Raw genomic sequence first — 22090 nt, 5'->3', positions numbered from 1 at the left:
TTCTCTTTTTAATGCTATCATTTCTTTCAACATTACTGAGCGTTGTTTCAAATCCTATGCATGTATTCATTTTAGTAAAGGCCTAACCTAAGTCCTAGGGGGTCGGGTCGTTACATAAGCTCTATTTGTCGACCTGCATCGCATGCACCCTAAGGATAGGAATGATATTATGTGGTCGCCTTATTTGTGTGTGTGTCATTTTGTCATCGCATAAATAAGAATAGAGGCTTATGTGTAGGTCCTATAGACTTATCGCATATATCTCATGCGTTCTAGCCTTAGAAGCCGTGGCATTCACACCGAGAGGTGGTTTACTGTTGTATGCATGTTGTATGATTGCATAGCATGAACGCATCCTAGGAAGTGTTAGCCGAAACTTTTCTCAACCCGTTCACCGCATACTCGTCGCATCTTCCATTTTATCAACTCTTTTCAAACTCCACAGCATTTGTTTAATTTTCATTACTACAAACAAAAACCTTAACAACTATTGATTTATTTGGTTAATACAAAGTTTTCCTAAAAATTACCAACGCAACCTGTTTTCCCCAGTCCCTGAGTTTGACCCTTGACTTACCAGGAACTCAGTGGGGTTTACACTTAGATTCTACTGAGAAAACTTGAGTGCTCAATGTAATTTCATCATCGTATTTTCTCCATAATTTCACATCATAAAATAACGCATCAGTTGTGGAGGTGAAGAATCCTCAAAGAGTGTCTGCTCATGCTCTCATCTGTGATCACAAGGATCTGCCCTAAGGCAGAAGCTCAGATACCTTGAATTTGGGTAGAAGGCTCTATTTATAGGGCTCAAACACTGACAGCATTGGTGGTCCTGCTTTGAATCACTACCACTTCTGAAGCGGTAGGTGAAATGTCAACATCATCTTATATTTTTTATACTCCCAAGGTATGTGTTCATGCTTGTTTCTCCTAAAGTATCAACGCATTCCACTCACTTTGCGATCCTATCACGGTTATCACTCTATAGTTGCGGCATTCCATGCACGAACTGGTCTTCATGAAGATCAACGCATGCGATCATCTTTGCGTTGGTCTGAGATCAACGCATGCGATCGATTGCTGTGATTGCTACAAAAGTAGATATTTTGATGTCGTATAACGCATGATATAGGGTTAACAAGGATTTTTAGTGGTTATCTATGAAGACTCTCTTTTCACACGAATTCTTAGTATTATCAACGCATATTATGCTTGTTAGCCCTCATAATTCTAAGTAAAAGGCAACACTAGCTTGTATTAAAGTGGCATAAACTACCTTTACGGCCTCTCCACAGCTCAAAAGGCATTTCATAAACACTCTTTAAGAGAACGTTGTTCAAAACGTAACATGCAGTCTCCACTGCAAATCCCGAAAATGATTCTGGAAGATGAGCATAACTGATCATAGACCGAACCATGTCCAACATGGTTCCATATGATAAAAAGCCCTAGGGCCAACTTTTTGCTTCCGAACCTTTTGGTAAGAAAATGCGCAAAAACGGACCCAGGGGTTAAGAACAATGAAAAACTGCTGAGGTGACTCGCCCTGCCACGAGGCCCAATTTTTGTGCACGAACCATCCATCAAGAAAAAGCACGAAAACGAACCTAGGGGTTAAGAACTATGAAAAAAGGCGTGTGCCAAATGGTTTTGTGAACGGAGCTCGTTTGGTGCCCCAAACGGCCGCTAGGGCAACGTGGGGGTGTCGAAATGACTTGCTAGGGTGTCGCTAGGAACTACTAGGGTGTCGCCATGCGCTGCTGGGGTATCGCGGGGCTGCCACGGGGCCCAATTTTTGTGCGCGAACGTTCCGTACAAAAGAGCACAAAAACGGACCCAGGGGTTAAGAACTATGAAAAAAAGTCTGGTGCCAGATGGTTTTAGGGACAGACCTCGTTTGGTGCCCCAAATGGTCCCCAGGGCCCTGGGGCCAACTTTTTGCTTCCAAACATTCCGGCAAGAAAATGCACGAAAAAAAACCCAGGGGTTAAGAACGATGAAAAACTGCTGAGGTATCACACCCTGCCACGGAGCCCAATTTTTGTGCACGAACCATCCGTCACGAAAAAGCACCAGAGGTTAAGAACTATGAAAAAAAGGCGTGTGCCAGATGGTTTTGCGAATGGAGCTCGTTTGGTGCCCCCAATGGCCCCCGGGGCACCGTGGGGTTGTCGCAGGGGCTCGTTGGGGTGTCGCCAGGCACTGTTTGAGTGTCGCCAGGCACTGCTGGGGTGTCGGGGGCTACCATGGGGCCCCATTTTTGTGCGCGAACATTCCGAAAAGGGACCCAGGGGTTAAGAACTATGAAAAAACACGAAAAGGGACCCAGGGGTTAAGAACTATGAAAAAAGGTCGGGTGCCAGACGGTTTTGGGGACAAACCTCGTTTGGTGCCTCAAATGGTCCCCAGGGCCCCAGGGCCCACTTTTTGCTCCCGAACCTTCTGGCATGAAAATGCGCAAAAACGGACCATGTGGTTAAGAATGATGAAAAAAAGCCATGTGCCAGATGGTTTTGGGAACGGAGCTCGTTTGGTGCCCTAAATGGCCCTTGAGGCCTCGCAGGTGTGTCGTGGTGCCTTGCTGGGGTGTCGCTAGGCACTGTTGGGGTGTCGTCATGCACTACTGTAGTGTCACGAGGCTGCCATGGGGCACAATTTTTGTACGCGAACCTTCCGTCATGAAAAACTGCAAAAATGGACCCAGGGGTGAAGAACTATGAAAGAAAAGCCGTGTGTCATACGGTTTTCGAGACAGACCTCTTTTGGTACCCCAAACGGCCCTCGGGGACCCGGGGTCCACTTTTTGCTCCCGAACCTTCCAAAACGAAAATACATAAAAACGGACCCAGGGGTTAAGATCGATGAAAAAAGTCATGTGCCAGACAGTTTTGGGAACGGAACTCGTTTGGTGCCTTAAACGGTCCCCGGGTCCTCGCAGGTTGTGTCGTGAGGCCATTTTTTGTGCACAAACCTTTCAGAGCGAAAAAGTGCGAAAATGGACCCAGGGGATAAGAATGATGATAAATGGTCGTGTGCCAAACGGTTTTGCGAATGAAGCACGTTTGGTGCCCCAAACGACCCCCAGGGCTATGGGGCCCACTTTTTGCTCCCAAATCTTTGGGCCCGAAAATGTGCAAAAATGGAACCAGGTGTCAAGAACGATGAAAAAAAGACGTGTGCTAGACGATTTTGGGAACGGAGCACGTTTGGTGCCCCAAATGGCCTCTGGGGCCCTGTGGGCTGCTCCGGGAGGCTGTTTTTTGTGTGCAAACCTTTCAGAGAAAAAAATTGCGAAAACGGACTCAGAGGTTAAGAATGATGATAAAAAGTCGTGTGCCAGATGGTTTTGCAAATGGAGCTCGTTTGGTGCCCCAAACGGCCCCTGGGGCCATGGGGCCACTTTTTGCTCCCGAACCTTCCGGTACGAAAATGCACGAAAACGGACCAAGTGGTTAAAAACTTTGAAAAAAGGCATGTGCCAAATGGTTTTATGAACAGAGCTCGTTTGTTGCCCAAATGGCCCACGAGGCCCCATGGGGTTGTTGCGGTACCTTGCGGGGGTGTCGCTAGGCACTCTTGGGGTGTCACCATGCACTGATGGGGTGTCGCGGGGTTGCTGATGCTTTATTTTATAAGGTGGAATTATGGATGAAATGAGATGATGGAAATGCGTTGAGCACTTAAGTTTTCTTAGTGTAATCCAAGTGTAAACCCCACTGAGTTTCCTGGTGAGTCCGGGGTCGAACTCAGGGACTTGGGAAAATAGGTTGCGGTGAAAATTTTCAAGAAAACCTTGCAGTATCTGGTAACTCAAATACTGATCGGTTTTGTTTGTTGTGGTGATGAAACAAATAAATGCGACGAATTTGAGAAAAGTTTGATTGTGTGATAGATGCACTGAATATGCGGATGAACGGGTTGAGAAGATCTTTAGCTAGCATTACTTAGGAATGCATCAGACTATGCGATCATGCTACACCCATGCACAGCAAGTCATTTTCCAATGCAAATGTGGTGCTCCTAAGTCTAGGACGCATGTGTTGAATGCAAAAGTGTCCATAGAGCTTATTCCTATGTCTCTACTCTTTTCCTATGCGATGATGCAAGATGCATAAAGGCAAGGTGAACGCACACAATCATATCCTATCTCTTTAATAGCAAACAATGCTTATTCCTAAGCTCTTATTTCTTGATTATGTGTTCTAATCTGACTCTCTCGAGCCTAGATTCTAACCTGGCTTTTTCAAGCCTAGATCCTATTCTTAGACCACCCTCCCGAGTATCTCTAATGGACGAATGAAGCATACATAATACAATATAATTGCATAGAATGAATATCCCCAGTTAAGCTATCTAACTGCTTCTCAACCCATTCAACAGATTTAGCTACTCATGCGTAAATAACAGAGAGTGAAAAAATATAGAGAAGTAAATTCCATTTTTATAAATGAGTTTGAATACAAAATAACAATGGAAGATAAAGGTAGAGAGCCCGGTAGCAATCCCTTGGTGACCGAGGCTTTTACGCTGGCAATCTCTATTTGGTACAAAATATATTTCTGCTTCCATAGGAGTTGGCCCTCTCTCCGATCTTGAAGCTTTTGGCACTCTCCCGAGCTCACTGGAATGATCTATCGGCACAACCTCCTTCCCTCGCTTCCCCCTTAAAATAAAATAAAATCTAAGAATAGGGCTAAACTATGAACAGAACTTGTGAACTCGTGAGCAGGTGAGCAAGTGAACCCCTTTTCTGAAGGATGCCTTTGATATTTATAAAGCTTCGGGGTGAACAGATGGGATGGATTTAATTCCCTGAAAGATGCGCCGAATATTTGTCACCGAAAAGCTGAATGTACTTGTTATCTAGCGATTTTCAACATAATTCAGATTTGACCGTCATCAGCTTTCTGTCCCATCGTGATTAATTATGCCTTTCACCCAGATACGCCCACCGAGTTGTGCCGACTCTATGCGGAAATCCTTCTTGAGCAGATGTTTGCGAACAGAAATCACCACAAAGTCTTGCGGTAATGTTGCGCTCGTCCGTTGATTTCTTGTGATTGCTCTTTTCGCCTTGTGTCAATGCATATTCTGCATAGATATATAAAAATCAACTGTTTCTATGCGATGAATGCATGCGACCGCAATGTTATGAATTTAATGCTTTTTATGGACGCAATCTAACATATTTTGTCAATGCAAGCCCACATTGTTTAAGAACTTAGCACTACAATAACATGCATTTCTCCCCGTTATCACACCCCCAAATTTAAACAATGCTTGTTCTCAAGCATAAGCTAAAGATTTCCTTTTGCAAGTCGACCGCAATTCTCTTTTCCTAGATTTCTCAAGGATACTTCATTTAAATCCTATATACCAAAATTTCCTTAAGTCTTATTCAAGTCTACTCTGAAAATATTTATAAGACCTAGGGACCGCAAGCTTAACCTTCAAAAGGACTTTACTAAATTCTGGGACATCGCATGATTTATTTCAAAAAGAAAACTTTTTCACCGGGGTGTCAAATGATTTTTATCCTTGCATATTTCTTGACATTATTATTTTTTTTCTGACTTTGCGCTGATCCAAATGCCTTGCCTTCGTTTTGTTTTGCCCTCACGTGTGTCATGTGGACATCCAACTACGAGCAATGCGCTCTTTCTCAGACTAAACTCATACCTACTTGGCAGTGGAGTTGCAGTCATTTATTTATTGCATTGATCCTAGCGACTTACTTTCGTTTTGGGTTGCCCCATATGTGTCATGCGGACATCCAACTACGGGTAAGTGCCTTTCACAACTTAACTCTTATCAACATGGGTTTCCCTATTGCGTTGACAGCGGAGTTGTTATTCACAAAGTTTTCCTCTTTTCTTTTCTTTTTTTTTTTTTTTCAAAATAGCAAGGTCGAAAATAAATACCTCACCCCCAAATTTAAAATATGGCAATGTCCTCATTACCAAAAGATTGAAACAAGTCATGTGATGTTCTCAGAAAGCTTCGTAAAGAGAGTTTGAAAGAAAGCTAGCAGACCCTTAACTTCTAGAAATATTTCATGAGGTGACTATCTTAAAATTAAGTTGACTCTAGTATATACGAAAGAATAGAAACATGTGTTTCATCATTGAAATCATAATTGGCAAAGAGAAATCATGCGGTGACTTACTAAATTTATTGATATGAAATGATTACGGTAATCAAAGAGAATGCGGTGATAAAACTTTCAAAATCAAAATGCGATGCGATAGTGCGAAATTTGAAATAAAGTGAACGAAAGATACAACCCCCCAAATTTGCGTTGTCACTCACATTGTTCATTATTGCATCCTACTTTGCGGCGATCTTCCTCCTTTGGATTATGGTGACGAAGTGAAGTTACGTCTTCGTATAGTACCTCCGCAATCGTGTACCTTGATCGTTTACAAAGAAACATCGAGAGGGTCAAATGAAAAAAAATTAACAAAAAATTTTCTTGGCCCTTTTTTTTAGAAAGAAGTAATAAGTAAAATTCAGATAGATAAATGATGATTAAAGTGTCGAAGAAATGAGAGTTAAGAACCAAACAAAGGATACTCCAGAAGGCTTGGGCCACTCCATTTTTCTCTATTCTAGGATTTTTCAAGTCTACAAAGGTCTTTTCTTGCTAAAAATCACCCCCGCAATATGCCTCAACTTGCTGCCCATTAACCTTAAATGCACGGCTTTCGTCTTCAGTAATCAACTCCACCGCACCATGTTGGAATATTTCTTTAATGATGAAAGATTTGGACCAACGGGATTTTAACTTGTCAGGAAAGAGCCGTAGCTGTGAATTGAAGAGCAAGACCTTCTATCCTACATGGAGATTTTTACCGCATATGTATTTGTCGTGCCAGCACTTTGTGAGCTTTTTATAGAGCTTTGCATTCTCATACGCATTAATCCTCCATTCCTCAAACTCGACCAGTTGAAGTTTTCTCGCTTCTCCTGCTTTCTTCAAATCGAATTTTAGCTTCTTCACTGCTTACAGTGCTTTGTATTCCAACTCTAGAGGCAAATGACACAAGGGTTAAGAAAGATGAAAAAAAGTTGTGTGTTTTTGGAACGGATAACATTTAGTGCCCCAAACAGCGCCCAGGGCTCCGGGGCTGCGCCAGGAAGCCGTTTTTTGTGTGCGAACCTTCAGGAGTGAAAAAGCGGGAAAACGGACCAGGGGTTTAAGAGTAATGATAAAAAGTCGTGTGCCAGACAGTTTTACGAATGGAGCTCATTTGGTGCCCCAAACGGACGCCAAGGCCGTGGGGCCCACTTCTTGCTCCCGAACCTTCTGGCACGAAAATGCGCAAAAATGGACCCAGGGGTTTGGAATGATGAAAAAAGAGTTGTGTTCCCGACGGTTTTGGGAACGGAGCTCGTTTGGTGGCCCAAACGGCCCCCGGGGCCCTGCGGGCTGCGTCAGGTGGCCGTTTTTTGTACACAAACCTTTCGGAGTGAAAAAGTGCAAAAAGGGACCCATGTGTTAAGAATGATGAGAAATAGTCGTGTGCCTGACAATTTTACGAACGAAGCTCGTTTGGTGCCTCAAACGGCCCCCGGGGCCGTGGGGCCCACTTTTTGCTCCCGAACCTTCGAGCGCGAAAATGCGAGAAAACGGATAAGGGTTAAGAACTATGAAAAAAAGTGTGTGCCAGATGGTTTTGCAAATAGAACTCGTTTTGTGCCCAAACGGCGCCTAGGGCCCCACAGGGTTGTCATGGTGCCTTGCTGGGGTGTCGCAGGGCCTCGCTGGGGTGTCACTAGGAATTTTTGTGTGCGATACGGACCCAGGGGTTAAGAATTATGAAAAAAAGTCATGTGCCAGACAGTTTTGGGGACAGAGCTCGTTTGGTGCCCCAGACGGACCTGATAATGGGCAGAAATGCACGTTATCATAATGCTAAGTTCTTAAACAATGTTGGCTTGCATTGATAAAATATGTTAAATTGCGTCCAAAAAGCATTAAGTTTATTATATTGCGTTTGCATGCCTTCATCGCAGGGAACAGTTGATTTTTGTGTTTTTATGCAGAATATGCATTGACACAAGGCAAAAATTGCGATCATAGGAAATCATTTGTCAAGCGCAGTTTTACCGCAAAGATTTGCGGTGATCGTGTTCAAAAATATTTTCCCGAGAAGGATTGCCCAACTTGGTCAGTGCAACGTGGTGGGCGCATCTGGGTGAAAGGCTAATTAATCATGATGGGACAGAAAGCTAGTGACAGTTCAATCCGAATTAAGTTGACAGCTGCTAACGACACAAGTACATTAAGCTTTTCGGTGACAAATATTCGGCGCATCAGTTAGGGAAATTGATGAGGTGTACCTGGGGCCGAGAGTTGGGACATGATTCTGTATTCTATAATATAGTTCTAGAATTCTAAGTCCATATACTCTCCACCATGATGAGATCGTAGTGTTTTTATCTTCTTACCTAACAAGTTTTCAACTTCAACCTTATACTCCTTGAACTTGTCAAGGGCTTCAGACTTATGTTGCATTAGGTATAGATACCCGTATCTTGAATAATCATCTATGAATTAGATGAAATATTCATACCCACCTCGAGCTCTAACACTCATTGGACAATAGAGGTCTGAATGTATAGGCTCCAAGGTTTCCTTGGCTCTATAACCTTTTCTAGTAAATGGTCGTTTAGTCATCTTGCCTTTAAGGCATGATTCACACACCGACAAGGAGTTTTCTTCTAAACTCTTTAGAAGTCCACATTTGACCAACTTCTCAATCCTATTGAGGTTCATGTGACCTATTCTTAGATGCCAAAGATAGGCATTTTCATTAGGAGAAAGCTTTGGTCTTTTTGCAATTGTCGCTATTTTGAAAATTTTAGTATTAAGCAAGGCTTTTATAACTAATGGCCTTAGTACATACAAGTTATTCTCCATCGAACCAAAACCAATCTCCATAACATTCTTGAATATAAACACTTTACTCTCAGAAAAGGAGACGATATAACCTTGTTCAATTAGACAAGAAACCGAGATTAAATTCCTTTCGATATGAGGAACTACAAAAACATTATCCAGTAACAGATAACGTTTCTTGTCCAAAAATAACTTTAGCCTACCTACAGTAGCAGCAAAAACAACCTCACCAACACCGACTCGAAGAGTCAACTCTTCATCTTTCAACACTTTCCAGGAACTAAATCCTTGGTAGGAAGAACTTACATGATCAGTAGCACCTGAATCAAGTATCTAGGCAGAATCATCATTCTCTACCAAACACGTCTCCAAGACCAATAAATCGCATTTACTGTCTTTAGATTTCTTCCTCTTCTGGAGAGTAGTAGGATCAGTATTAGAACCTACATAAGCTCCAAGTTCCATCAGAGAATAATTCTTGTCAATGAACATCACCCGAGTTACAAACATTTGCTTTCTCTTTTCGTTCCTTGACATTCAAGAAAGACTGAAGATTAACTTTGGAACTGATACTACTAGTTTCTTTCTCATCCATCCCTTTTTGCTTAAAAAGTGAGAACTGACATTCAAATAATTCTTGCAACGAGTCCATGATCTCATGTGCAATGACCATGTTCTCAACCCTTTTGGCTAATGCATCAGGTATGCTAGCCAAAATGTGAAGTCGGGCCATTGAATTAGCCCTCATTCACACCTTATATGCATTACGAACATTTCGCGGTGCATCAAGGGTCGAGACTTGAGCACACTCCTCAACCATGACAAACTCGAGGTCCTTTACCACAGAATACATTTTAAGAGACTTTTTCCAATATATGTAATCGGTCATATTAAAATAGGCAACTAACAGAAAATTATATATATGTCTGAAAAAACAAACACATTGATCTACATTAGATTTTAGCAAATACTGTTGAAAAACAACATCCAAATTGGTTTAGCAAAATCTAAATAAACCACGTGTGACATCTAGTTTTGCAATGATGCTTCAGTGGTTTAGGACAAAAGCCACCGAAGGGTAGTCAATTTAGCCCTCCTCTGAATTGAGACACTCTCAACCAGTCATTAATACCAGAACAACTTTTGTTCCTATAACGACTAGCCATCATTGATTTGGTCAAGAAATCATTAACTCGCTTAACAATTTCCCGTAAGTGTGACTCTTCGTTTTAGATCCTAGAGTTCCACCCCAAACAGCCAATCCGAAGGGAAAAAATCTGATTGGGGAAAAAACTAAAGCGACCCTATCTATTTCTGGAGTTCATCTTGATATTGACCAACTGTACAAAAACCGTCCGAAGGAGGATGCTCCCAGGGGGTCATGAAGCGGTGCAAGAAGATCTCACGGTGCAAACCTATGAAGGAGAGCACAGGACATGTTGACACACATCCTTCACCCACTTACTATAAACATTCTCTTCCTCCACCTTGATATTGACTCATGCAAATACCATCCAAATGGGGATGCTCCTAGGGCACCACGAGGTCAAGAATGAATCTCACGGCATGAACATTTAGGGAGAAACATGAATGGAATTGACATATCATATATATCTTTTCCTCCCACCGAGTATTTTATAACCTAGGGTTTAATTTACTTAGAAAAACACGACTAACAATTTTAACTAAGTGACTTTTTAGGTTTGTCCAAAAGTAGCTCTTACTTTGGAAAGTTGAACAACATTTGATCATCATTCATTAAACTCTTTAACGAAGTCTTTGGTCATCTATTGCATGCTTGTAGCAAATCTATCTAATTCACCTTTCCAGGTAGGTTCCCAGATAGGGGTGTTCCGTTTCCGTCAGATTAAGTACCCAGGCTAGACAAAACCCACCTTAGACAAAAGGTCCCTTATAAATAGATCTAATACAAATTTATTCTCTTATAGAAATCAATTTAATCCTAGAAAAGATTAAACTTAGGTATCTAATCTCATTAGAACAAGGAACTTAGGTGTATCTCAATCCAATTTTAAAACCCTTTTAAAACATGAGTTCACCTAAGTTCGCATGCAACTCTTTTTTATAGATTTTAGTCTTAATCTCTATTATAACACTCATAATAGGAAACAACTAAAACAAACCGCAATGCAAAGCAACACATACAAGACATTCATAACTCTTATAAACAAGCCTAAGTGTCAGGCTCCATGCATTATCTTTCATTGCTACTTTTATACAACACTTATATAACAAGCAGTGAACCAAGAATATATGCTCTCGTACACCCTTATACTAAAAATATTATATTATAAAGAGGATGCATGAATACGCTTAATGCATGCATAAATATAACTCTTATATTTCAGAATGCAGGAGCATGTTTTCTTGTAATTTTATCATGTCATTAACCATATTATAACACTTATAATGTATGATGCATGAATAAAATTCATAACTAAGGTAGGTTTTAAATCTATATGTCATACACTATTGCATATTAACAAACATACATCTCATGTACATTAAGTAAAAGTTGATGAACCTGGATAATTAGCCTCAAATCTTGAAAGAAAAAAAAAAAAGACAAAGCTAACTATTACGAAGAGCAATTGAATCAATGGGTTCAAATAGGCGAACCAGGTCTTGAACTGTCTAGGAGAAGAACACGTCTCCTTGATCGTGTAACAACTCCTTATGATCGTCTACATGATAGAGTAAACTCTTTACTCAATATTTTAGCAACACTATATGAGCATAAAGGATCGGAGCATTTGTAGCACTTTACAACACTTGTAAATATCTACAAAGCGGGCCATATCTGTAGTGTCACTAGGATGAGATATCTCTCCTGTATCCTTATACTATAGACCATTTAGGTTGTGACTTAAGGCATGATCCACTTGTATGTCTCACATACATTCTTAAGTTACATGAAATAAGCACGGATCTTAATTTATTGGATATGAGTAAATGTAAATAAAATAACATTTATTTTATTAATAATAATGTGTACAAATTGTTTACAAACTACGAGACTCCAGGAGAATTAGAACACCAATCGAGTCTAACTCGATTCACGAACTGAGTAAGGACACCACCACAAGTGTTACCTTTGTATTTTCGATGTGAGAATCCAGGAATTGTGGGCTCTGTATGATCTTGGATTGAGGAAGAGAAGAGGTCTACGATCGAGTAGTTGATAAGAAAATGTCTATCGCATAGACGATGTACTCGATCGTTGAGTAAACGCAAGCCTATCGCATAGACTTTGCTACTCGATCGTGTAGCAACAATCATCTGAGTAACTATCATATAGTCAACTCTAAGCGATCGTGTAGACTCTGTCAATGCTATCACTTAGTAAAACTCCTTTTACTTGATAGCTTTTTCCATGAGAATTATCCGAAGGAATCAACTATTAATTTTGGAAAACAATTTTCTTTTTATCTCACGGTTTCCATAAAACTTCCAATAACCTCCCACTCAAACGATTATTAGAGAAAAAGAAATTAATTATCATATAATCAACATATTATAAATATATATGATAACCAACTCATCATATTATATTTGTAACCTATAGTTTTAATATTTCATCATAAGAAGCATATAAACCATAGTTCTTTTTCTATTTTATGGTACTTAATAAATCATACTTATATCAATTCCTCCAACTAATATATCTAATACATCACACCAATTATATCACATATAATTGAATTTTCTCTTGTTAATTTGAACAGTTCAAACTAACTCCAAAATTTGATTCTCAACTTGAACATCTTAAGCTACCAAGGAAACCTTATGGACCTGTAGCTTGAAGCTCCAACGGTTCGTGAACAACTGACTAAACTCTTTAGTCACGAGATCCATCATCCGTTAACCATCAGGCACTCTACTAAAGACCTACAACTGAACTCTTCTAACTACAGAAATATTTCTGTGTCCATATAATCAAACAACAGTGCAACAACCCTTCACAAATCACTTGTAAGTATAGTTGGGCTAGTTTACCGTTTTGCCCTTGTAGTTACATCTTACTCCTTAGGTACCACTGATCCCTCTAATAAACAATAAATCGTAGTCCTACTAGGAGTGAGTCCTCTCTTCCAAAGAGAGGGTGTGCCACTATGTTCAAGACTCGGAAATGGCCCTTAAGAGAACAATTTATCTGCTTATCCCTGTTTCCAGCTCCCCAATCAGACAAATCCCCGAAATGGTAGGCTTTTTAAGTTGGCAATCTGACTACTCTAACTCATACTAATCAAAGGACCGCCTTCATAAGCAGGAGTTCCCAAAACACTCAGGATTAAGGTTATGTCACCTATAGTCGTTTTAGTGAAATGTAAGTCTCAATTATCAACGGCGTTATATAAAGAGACTAATCATCTCGTGGTTCGGTCTTATAGAAACTCTTTGTATAGGACACTCCCGCTCGCATGTCTCCACATGAATTGTCAGGATCAGACCATTTGTAATACTTTATAACACTTGTAAATATCTACAAAGCGGGTCGTATCTGTAGTATCACCAAGATTCCTTTATTCTTATACTATAGACCATTTAGGTTATTACTTAAGGCATGATCTGCTTCTAGGTCTCACATACATGCTTAAGTTACATGAAATAACCATGGATCTTAGTTTATTGGATATGAGTAAATGAAAATAAAATAATATTTATTTTATTAATAACAATGTGTACAAACTGTTTACAAACTACGAGACTCGGTAGAATTAGGGCACCAATCCCAACAAAAAGAATGCAAGTTTATGGTACCCTAGAATTTAATTTAAGACACCTTAGTTGACATATTACTATATTGAAGTGTTAGTGACAAAGTGGAGCTAAAATGAGCCAAAATGGAGTGTTAGTGACAAAGTGGAGCTAAAATGGGCCAAAACCGAGCTCCAATGCATCAATAGAGAAAGAGAAAGCTAAAATTACCATTTTTCTCTCCATGCATGGTGCGCAACGCACTGCGGAGATAGACTTGCGCAAACCCGCATTAGCGTTGTAGCGCCATTGCGGCACCATACCATTTTTTATACATATTGAGTTAGCCGCCTTGGGTTTTGATAATCCGATCTCAATTGATTTCCTAATGTTTTCTTTGAATTTTCTCTACTTCTTTGACCTCTTGATATAGCATAACAATTCCTCCTCAATTTTCATGTCAATTGGGCTAAGGAGGAAAATCTAGCTTAGGCGTAGAGTGATTTTCCCCATTTATTGTAGACTTTTGAGATTTAGATCATTTAGTAATAATTTTAAATATTATCTTTGGATTCTCTTACTGTCTCGAATGTTTATGACTATGTATTCTCAGGAATGTCTGACAAACTTGTTGGGATTATGTAATCGATAGCTAGAGACTAAATTATAATACGTGACGTATAATTGTAATTTGATCGAAGGTAACAAAAGATTAGATCAGCTTGTGAACTATTGTCTATGATAGTGAATAATGGTCTACTCAACTAAGGTGAAATCACGTTGAATATTGACGTAGACTATTGTAAATTTAATATTTACCTTAGCGTATTCCATTAGTCTTAACACGATCAGTTCAACTGATTACAATGCATCTCATCTAATGAAATTGATTAATTTGATAATTTAAACTCTTAGCTCGTTTTATAGGTGAGTTGGCTAAGTTTAGACAATATAGAAATTAATTTAATGAATGTATGATCAAGTTGTAACATAGGGAATAACTCAAACACCTAGGCTAGACCGTTTAATCATTCAAATTCACTTTTTCTTTATTTTTCTTGCAATTTATTTTTCTACAATCAAACAAATCAATCTCCACCCTCCCCTCAGTTACCTCGGGTTGTAGACAATTTAATAGAGAAGTTCAATGGCTCCTTGAATTCGACCTATGCTCTCACGACTACATATTAGGTGGAAACGGTTAAAATATTCGATCTGAAATTAGACGACAAATTTCGCCGATAAATGTTACAGCAAAGGTTTGAGTATTTTTCAAGACACATGCATGTTATAATTGTACTCGATAACTTTAAGATGTTGATTTAAGAATACCTTACTATCTAAGTCTAGGAATTTACTTGCTATTTTGAATTATCATTGAAACTTTTCTTTTCGTCTTGAATAACAATAAAATATGAAAGAGATGGATCTCAATCGGTGGTTGGAAAAATAGACACCAAAATTCAGCTTAGACAATTGAATCGAATATTAATAAAAGCATCCGTATTGTGTTTGAAATTTTTTATATGAATTTTGGCATTATTATAACTTATATATGACAACAGGAAAGTACTCTTGTACAATCAAGAGTACTATGATTTTAGTTTCAAATGATCAATAACAACATGATTCACTTAGATCTTGGTATTGATTCACATTACATATTTGATTGAAAATTATACTAAAGTGTTTAAACTAACCTTATTGCTAGTACGCAAAAGGTTGTATTATTTATCTTTTCATATGGTATTACATAGTATTCAACGTTTAACACATAACTAAAACATAAAGTATTTAAACTCACCCTTCTTACTTATAAGTAAAAGGACCTATTATTTATCATTTCATTCTATTACTTTATATTTATCTCTTAACATATTGTTCTCATGCTCATTTTTATGTTTCCACCACAAGGGCTCTTATGATAATCCCCGACTTCCAATGTATTCCAAGTTGAGACAACTGAAATCGGACCAACCCACTACTCCCAAGTAAGAATTTTCCTATCAAGATCTTGAACCCCTCGTTTCTTGGCTTATTCTGTATTATTTCTTGAGACTCTTCCACGCTCCCATCTGGCATCACGATTTACTTGGTCACAAGAAGATCCCATCCACTGGCATTATCTTTAAACATCACCTCAAAATTTACTGTGTACCAAGTATTTTGTTTGAAACTAGAAGAACTCATGTCCAAGAATCAATCAAACCAAGATACCTGAAGAAGCTCTGCTTCTTCGATTGTGTAACGCAAGTTTTTAAACACCATGATGAGAGAGATTACATTGAGTAAAGGCAACTCCAAAGTCGACCAAACACGTTCTTACTACATTATATTATTTTTCCTCTTGTTTTAGGGATAAAACTAATTTATTTTAAAAAATAAATCCTATTTTATTTAATTTATTTAGAATTAAATCAAAAGTATTAAGCTTATTCAAAATTGAATTTGAGCACATGTTTTTATATCTCATAATAATATAATATAGCACAAAATATGAGATTATTTTCAAATAAAAAAATGAACCAATTTATTTATAAATATAGGAAAATGATACCATCTATCAATAATAAATCTAGATAGACTTCTACCATTGAGTGATAAAAGTCTAGCACGGTCTATCGCTCATTGATGCATAATGAAATTAATAATTAGTTTATATTTTAATGAACCAAGAACAAAAGAGTGGACAATAATGAAAGATTTCGTTAAAGAAGAAATAAAATTTTGGTTTAAGATTATACCCACAACGTTCCACCTTGTTCCATTTCTAGTATTCGTTGTTATCACTCCATGCTTTGTGAGAGCTCTCTGAAATACCAGAAATTGTGTGCTCATTGTTTTCTCTTTGATTGGCCACTAAAAATGATTGGAGTTTGGAGGAGAGATGTGGGAATAAGTAATTCCTCTACTCTTTTATACTCGCATATAAGGGTATTTTAGACCTTTCCAAAAGTAAGAATTTTTTGTATCCATTATCGTTTCTCTCTTATCTTTAATATCTTGTTTTTTTATCACCTCATTTTTGTTTTTGATATATAAATTTAATTTACTTGTAAATTATTTTAAAATTTAAGGTACTTACAAAAAGGTATTACATTAACAGCGATAATAAATAAGGGTCTATTTGATAGGTAATCTAAATTCTATTTTATACTTTTAGATTCACTTGTTCTTCAAATAATATACATTTAGTAAATAATCTAGATTATGTAATTTAAAACTGTTTCAGTATTTTCTTATTCAAATAGTCCATTTTCTGAAAACAATATTTTTATGTTTTCATGGTTTTCATATTTTGAATTTGAAAATTTCACATTCTGAATACTTGTTTAAATTTGAAATCAATTTATGAATATGATTCCAAACACATATCTCTAAACATCGAATACAACTTTGTATTCATCGAATCATGTTGGTGTGTTGGATGATGCACCGTCCTCGTCGGTCGCATTAGAGCACTTCTCTTGGCCTTTCGTCTTTACCAGATGTGTTGAAACTCACATGTCGCTACTGCACTGTTTGCACAAGTGGGGTCACAATCTACTATCTCAAAGTTAGATTGTGACATCCTCCCCTACTTCAACTGTCATTATCCTCAATGACAAACTTGGGGGTGCAATCCACTTTCTTCTCGTTGGATTGCAACACTCTCCCCCATTTAGAACTTGGCCTCCGAGGCTCACAATATACGTATGGCAAAAGCTCCGGCATCCTCTTGCCTCCGCAAACAAGGGATATCTTTTCATCCTACAAAACTCGGCCATAACCACATTCATAACACATACTCTCTGAGCATACATTAGGATGCACCCCTTGGGGTGAGGCTCGCAAGCCTACCACGGAACATTACACATCGTGGTATCTACCCACACCTTTGCGAAGTCGAAAAAGAAAAAAAAACCCCCTCTTTCGCCGACACTAACCTTCAACCATTCACTGGCCACCTCATGTGGTCATGCTGCGAATATGCTTCTCTTGCTCTTCATGTAGCTTCCTTTCTTTCTTTGAACTACCAGATTGTTTGTCATCTCCAACGTGCAATAGGCCCAATAACTGTGAAGCCACTCCATTTAGGCATGTGAAATGACTTAAGAGACACACTTATTCACACAAAGGGAGCATTCTCATGGAAAAATAGCCCATTCTTGCGAGTTGCATTCCAATCACTTGGCCCTACTAGCCATAACGTTCCCCCATCCAAACCCTTGATGAACAACTGCACTTGACCGGTGCATGTCTCCCTAACCCCACATTCTTCTGCATGCAACCATTAGTACTATCCCTTTGGTAGTAATGATTCTTCCGAAGGCACCCTACCTGGTACACCTTCTGTGCTTCTTCTAACCAACGGAACACCCAACCTCTTGGCAAATGAGCTTGGTTCTTGCTCACCGATGCGATGGATTTCCCTCAATGGTGAAATTCGGCTTTAACATACACACTATCTCTCATACTAACTCACATCTGCCCTGCCAAACTTGCACTCTTGACGCAACTATGAAATCTTCAATTCAACCCTCGGGTCTTCTCTATCTTGTCCGACCCCACTTAAAATAGTGGCTCTGATACCAAATGTATCAGAGCCAACCTTTGCTCTGATTCCAACTGTAACAATCGTACTTCCCTAACTGTACGACTCCATGATTCACAGTCATCATGGTCAGACTTAAGGGATGCTTAAGTCCCAATTCCTTTTTTGCTCGACTATTTGAAGCTTCGTCGGACCTTAGGCGAGGTTATTCCATTCAAAACCAAATTGAACTTCATTCGGCCATACACGTCGCACATATGTTTATTTTCCCTCATATGCGTCTCTAGCCGGCTTGCCTCTACTTTAGGCTAAGTTCTGAAGCTCGACCTTGCCCATATATGAAGCTAAGGTCATCACAATGCAACGTCACATCTTTCTTCATCATCTTGGTTCCCAAGAACACGTCCCTCATACTCTTACATCGCTTCGAAACTTGAGCAAGTATCGGGCCAACCGGGAACTATCGAGTCCCTTGATGCCATCCGAAATGTTAGGATGTCATCAACTTTCTCTCTCCTAATCGGGCACACTTATTGAAAATCATCATCAAACAACCCATGGGCGACAATCTAACTTGAGACTTCCCAGACATCCATCCATCTGAACATAATCGAGACTTAGGCCCCTTCAAGCCCTCGTCAAATCAAAACAACATACTGGGTGCTACAACGAACCTCTGGCCCATGGGAAGCAGCGCAATGTCGGCACACCAGTGCCATCCGAAACTATCCATGAGATCCCATTCTCGATGGAAGACGCCCAAGACACTAGTCTTGTAATGCTCGCCCATGCCATAACACACACATGTGCCATGGGGTAGCTCACTTAGGCCACAGGGCCCAGGGGGTAGTGGAGAGCTGACACGCATCCCTCTATAATGCATTTTTAACATTTTCCTTTTTGCCACCCATGCATATCAAATGTGGCAAACTATCACTCACCAACGTAGAGCGCTCATTTAAACTCCGGTTGACATGAAATTTGATGTGCTTGCATATATTAGAAATATTTTAAGAAGAGACTTGAATAAAAATTAAGGAAATTTGTATATGATTTGAATGAAGTATCCTTGAGAAATCTAGGAAAAGAGATTGCCGTCGACTTTCTAAACGAAATCTTTAGCTTATGCTTGAAGACAAGCATTGTTTAAATTTGGGGGTGTTATAACGGGCAGAAATGCACGCTATTACAGTGCTAAGTTATTAAACAATGGAGGTTTGCATGATAAAATATATAAGATTGCGTCCAAAAAGCATTAAGTTTCTAATATTGTGGTCGCATGCGTTCGTCGTATAAAAATAGTTAACTTTTGTATTTTTGTGAAGAATATGCGTTGACGCAAAGTGTAAAATGCGATCTCAAGAAAGCAACAGTCGAGCGCAGTGTTACCACAAAGCTTTGTAGTGATTTGTGCTCGCAAACATCTGCTCAAGAAGGATTTCCGCATAGAGTCGGTGCAACTTTGTGGGCGCATCTTGGTGAAAAACATAATTAATCACGATGGGACAGAAAGCTGATGACGGTCGAGTCCGAATTAAGTTGACAAGCTGCTAATGAACTACTGTAGCAAGTACACTGAACTTTTCGGTGACAAATATTCGACGCATCAGACGGAGAATTAATGCCATCCCATCAGTGCAATCATAAGAGAGAAGATGCCTGTCACCCTGAAGCTCTATAAATACCGAAGGCAACCTTCAGAAAAGGAGCGCGAATAGTTCAGATAGAGAATTTTCCCTTAGAGAGAATAGTCTTGTTCTTAGTTTTTCTTTTATTTTAAGGCGGAAGCGAAAGAAGCAAGATTGTGCCGTGAGATCGTTCCGGTGAACTTGGAAGAGTGCCGGAATCTTTGAGATCAGAGAGAGGGCCAGCTTCTGTGGAAGCAGGAATATCTTTTGAACAGAATAGAGTTTGCAGTGTAAAAGCCTTGGGAAGCAAGGGATTGCTACCAGGCTCTCTATCCTTATCTTTCATTTTCATTTTGTACTTAAACTTATCTATAGAAATGGAACAGAATAGAGTTTATAGTGTAAAAACCCTCTGATTGAGCCATGTAGATGGTCTTTTCAAGATTACCATTCAAAAAGGTCGTCTTCATGTCCATTTGCGTTATCTCATAATCACAAAATGTGGCTATGGACAGGAGAATCCTGATAGACTTCAACATGACAACGAGTGAGAAAGTTTCCTCATAGTCCACTCCCTCAACCTGGGTATAACCCTTTGCCACGAGTCTAGCCTTAAAGGTCTGCACCATTCCATCTACATCTCGTTTTCTCTTGTAGATCCACTTACACCCTATAGGTTTTATCCCATCATGCTGATCCACAAGTTCCCATATAGAATTGAAGTACATACACTCCATTTCCTGATCATAGTTTTAATCCACTCATTTTTGTCAACATCCTCAATTGCTTGCTTATAAGATAATGGATCCTCAATTCCATCATCAGACATGATGTTTTAGGCTTCAGTCAAACCCATGTAGCAATCCGGTGGGTTCGTAACCCTCTCACTACTTCAAGGCAGTCTTAACTCTTGAGATGATTGACTAGATGAACAAACATCAACAACTCTTGTTGATTTATCAATCAGTTCAAGAACTCTTGTTGAACTCTCAGTAGTGTCACTGGAAATCTCATGTAAAACAAGCTTTCTTTGTGGTTTATGATCCCTTATGTGGTCTTCTTCCAAGAAGATAACATTTGTCACACAAACACCTTATTCTCACTTGAATCATAGAAGTATCCACCCTTCGTTTCCTTGAGGTAGCCTACAAAGAGGAAACACCTCATATGCATCACGAACATTTCACAGTGCATCAAGGGTCAGGACTTGAGGACACTTCTCAACCATGACAAACTCAAGGTCGTTTACCACGAAATACATTTTTAGAGACTCTTTTCAATATATGTAATCGGTCATATTAAAAGAGGCAACTAACGGAAAATCATACATGTTGCTGAAAAAACAAACACATTGATCTACATTAGATTTTAGCAAATATTCTTGAAAAACAACATCCAATTTGGTTTAGCAAAATCTAAATGAACCCCATGTGACATCTAGTTTTGCAATGACGCTTTAGTGGTTTAGGACAAAAGCCACCGAAGGGTAGTCAATTTATCCCTCCTCTGAATTGAGATACTCTCAACTAATCATTAATACGATGACAACTTTTGTTCCAATAACGACTAGCCATCATTGATTTGGTCAAGAAATCATTAACTTGCTTAACAATTTCGCACTATTCATTTTAGACCATTTAGGTTATTTATATCTACAAAGCGGGTCATATCTATAGTGTCACCAGGATAAGGTATCCCTCCTTTATCCTTATACTATAGACCATTTAGGTTATTACTTAAGGCATGATCCACTTCTAGGTCTCACATACATGATTAAGTTACATAAAATAACCATGGATCTTAGTTTATTGGATATAAGTAAATGCAAATAAAATAACATTTATTTTATTAATAACAATGTGTACAAACTGTTTACAAACTACAAGACTCTGACAGAATTAGGACACCAATCCCAACAAAAAGAATGCAAGTTAGAATTTAATTTAAGATACCTTAGTCGTCATATTACTATATCGATTGTTTTCATTCTTAATAGTAAGTGCTTGAGCCATAGTAGGGAGAAAACGAATTGAGAGCTATATAAAACTGTTTGAGGTTGTTAGGACATAAATATGAGGGCTTTGAACTGACTTACATATGAATAGGTCTAGAATCATTTTTAATAGTGCTTCATTGACTGATTATAATTCGATCCATTGTTGATTGCAAAAATTTATCCTAGGAGACTGTTAAAACTTAAGTAATGAGTCTTGTGTTAGGAAACTGATTCTTGAAAATCTTTATTATCATAACGGGTTGGTACAATCTTCCGGAATAGCATCTAAACGATGATCGACTTCTTTA

This window comes from Benincasa hispida, chromosome 2 (assembly GCF_027475165.1).
Source record: "Benincasa hispida cultivar pf3 chromosome 2, pf3_genome.v1.1, whole genome shotgun sequence".
NCBI lineage: Eukaryota > Viridiplantae > Streptophyta > Magnoliopsida > Cucurbitales > Cucurbitaceae > Benincasa > Benincasa hispida.
The sequence above is the reverse complement of the archived record's forward strand: the minus strand, read 5'-3'. Positions refer to the sequence as shown.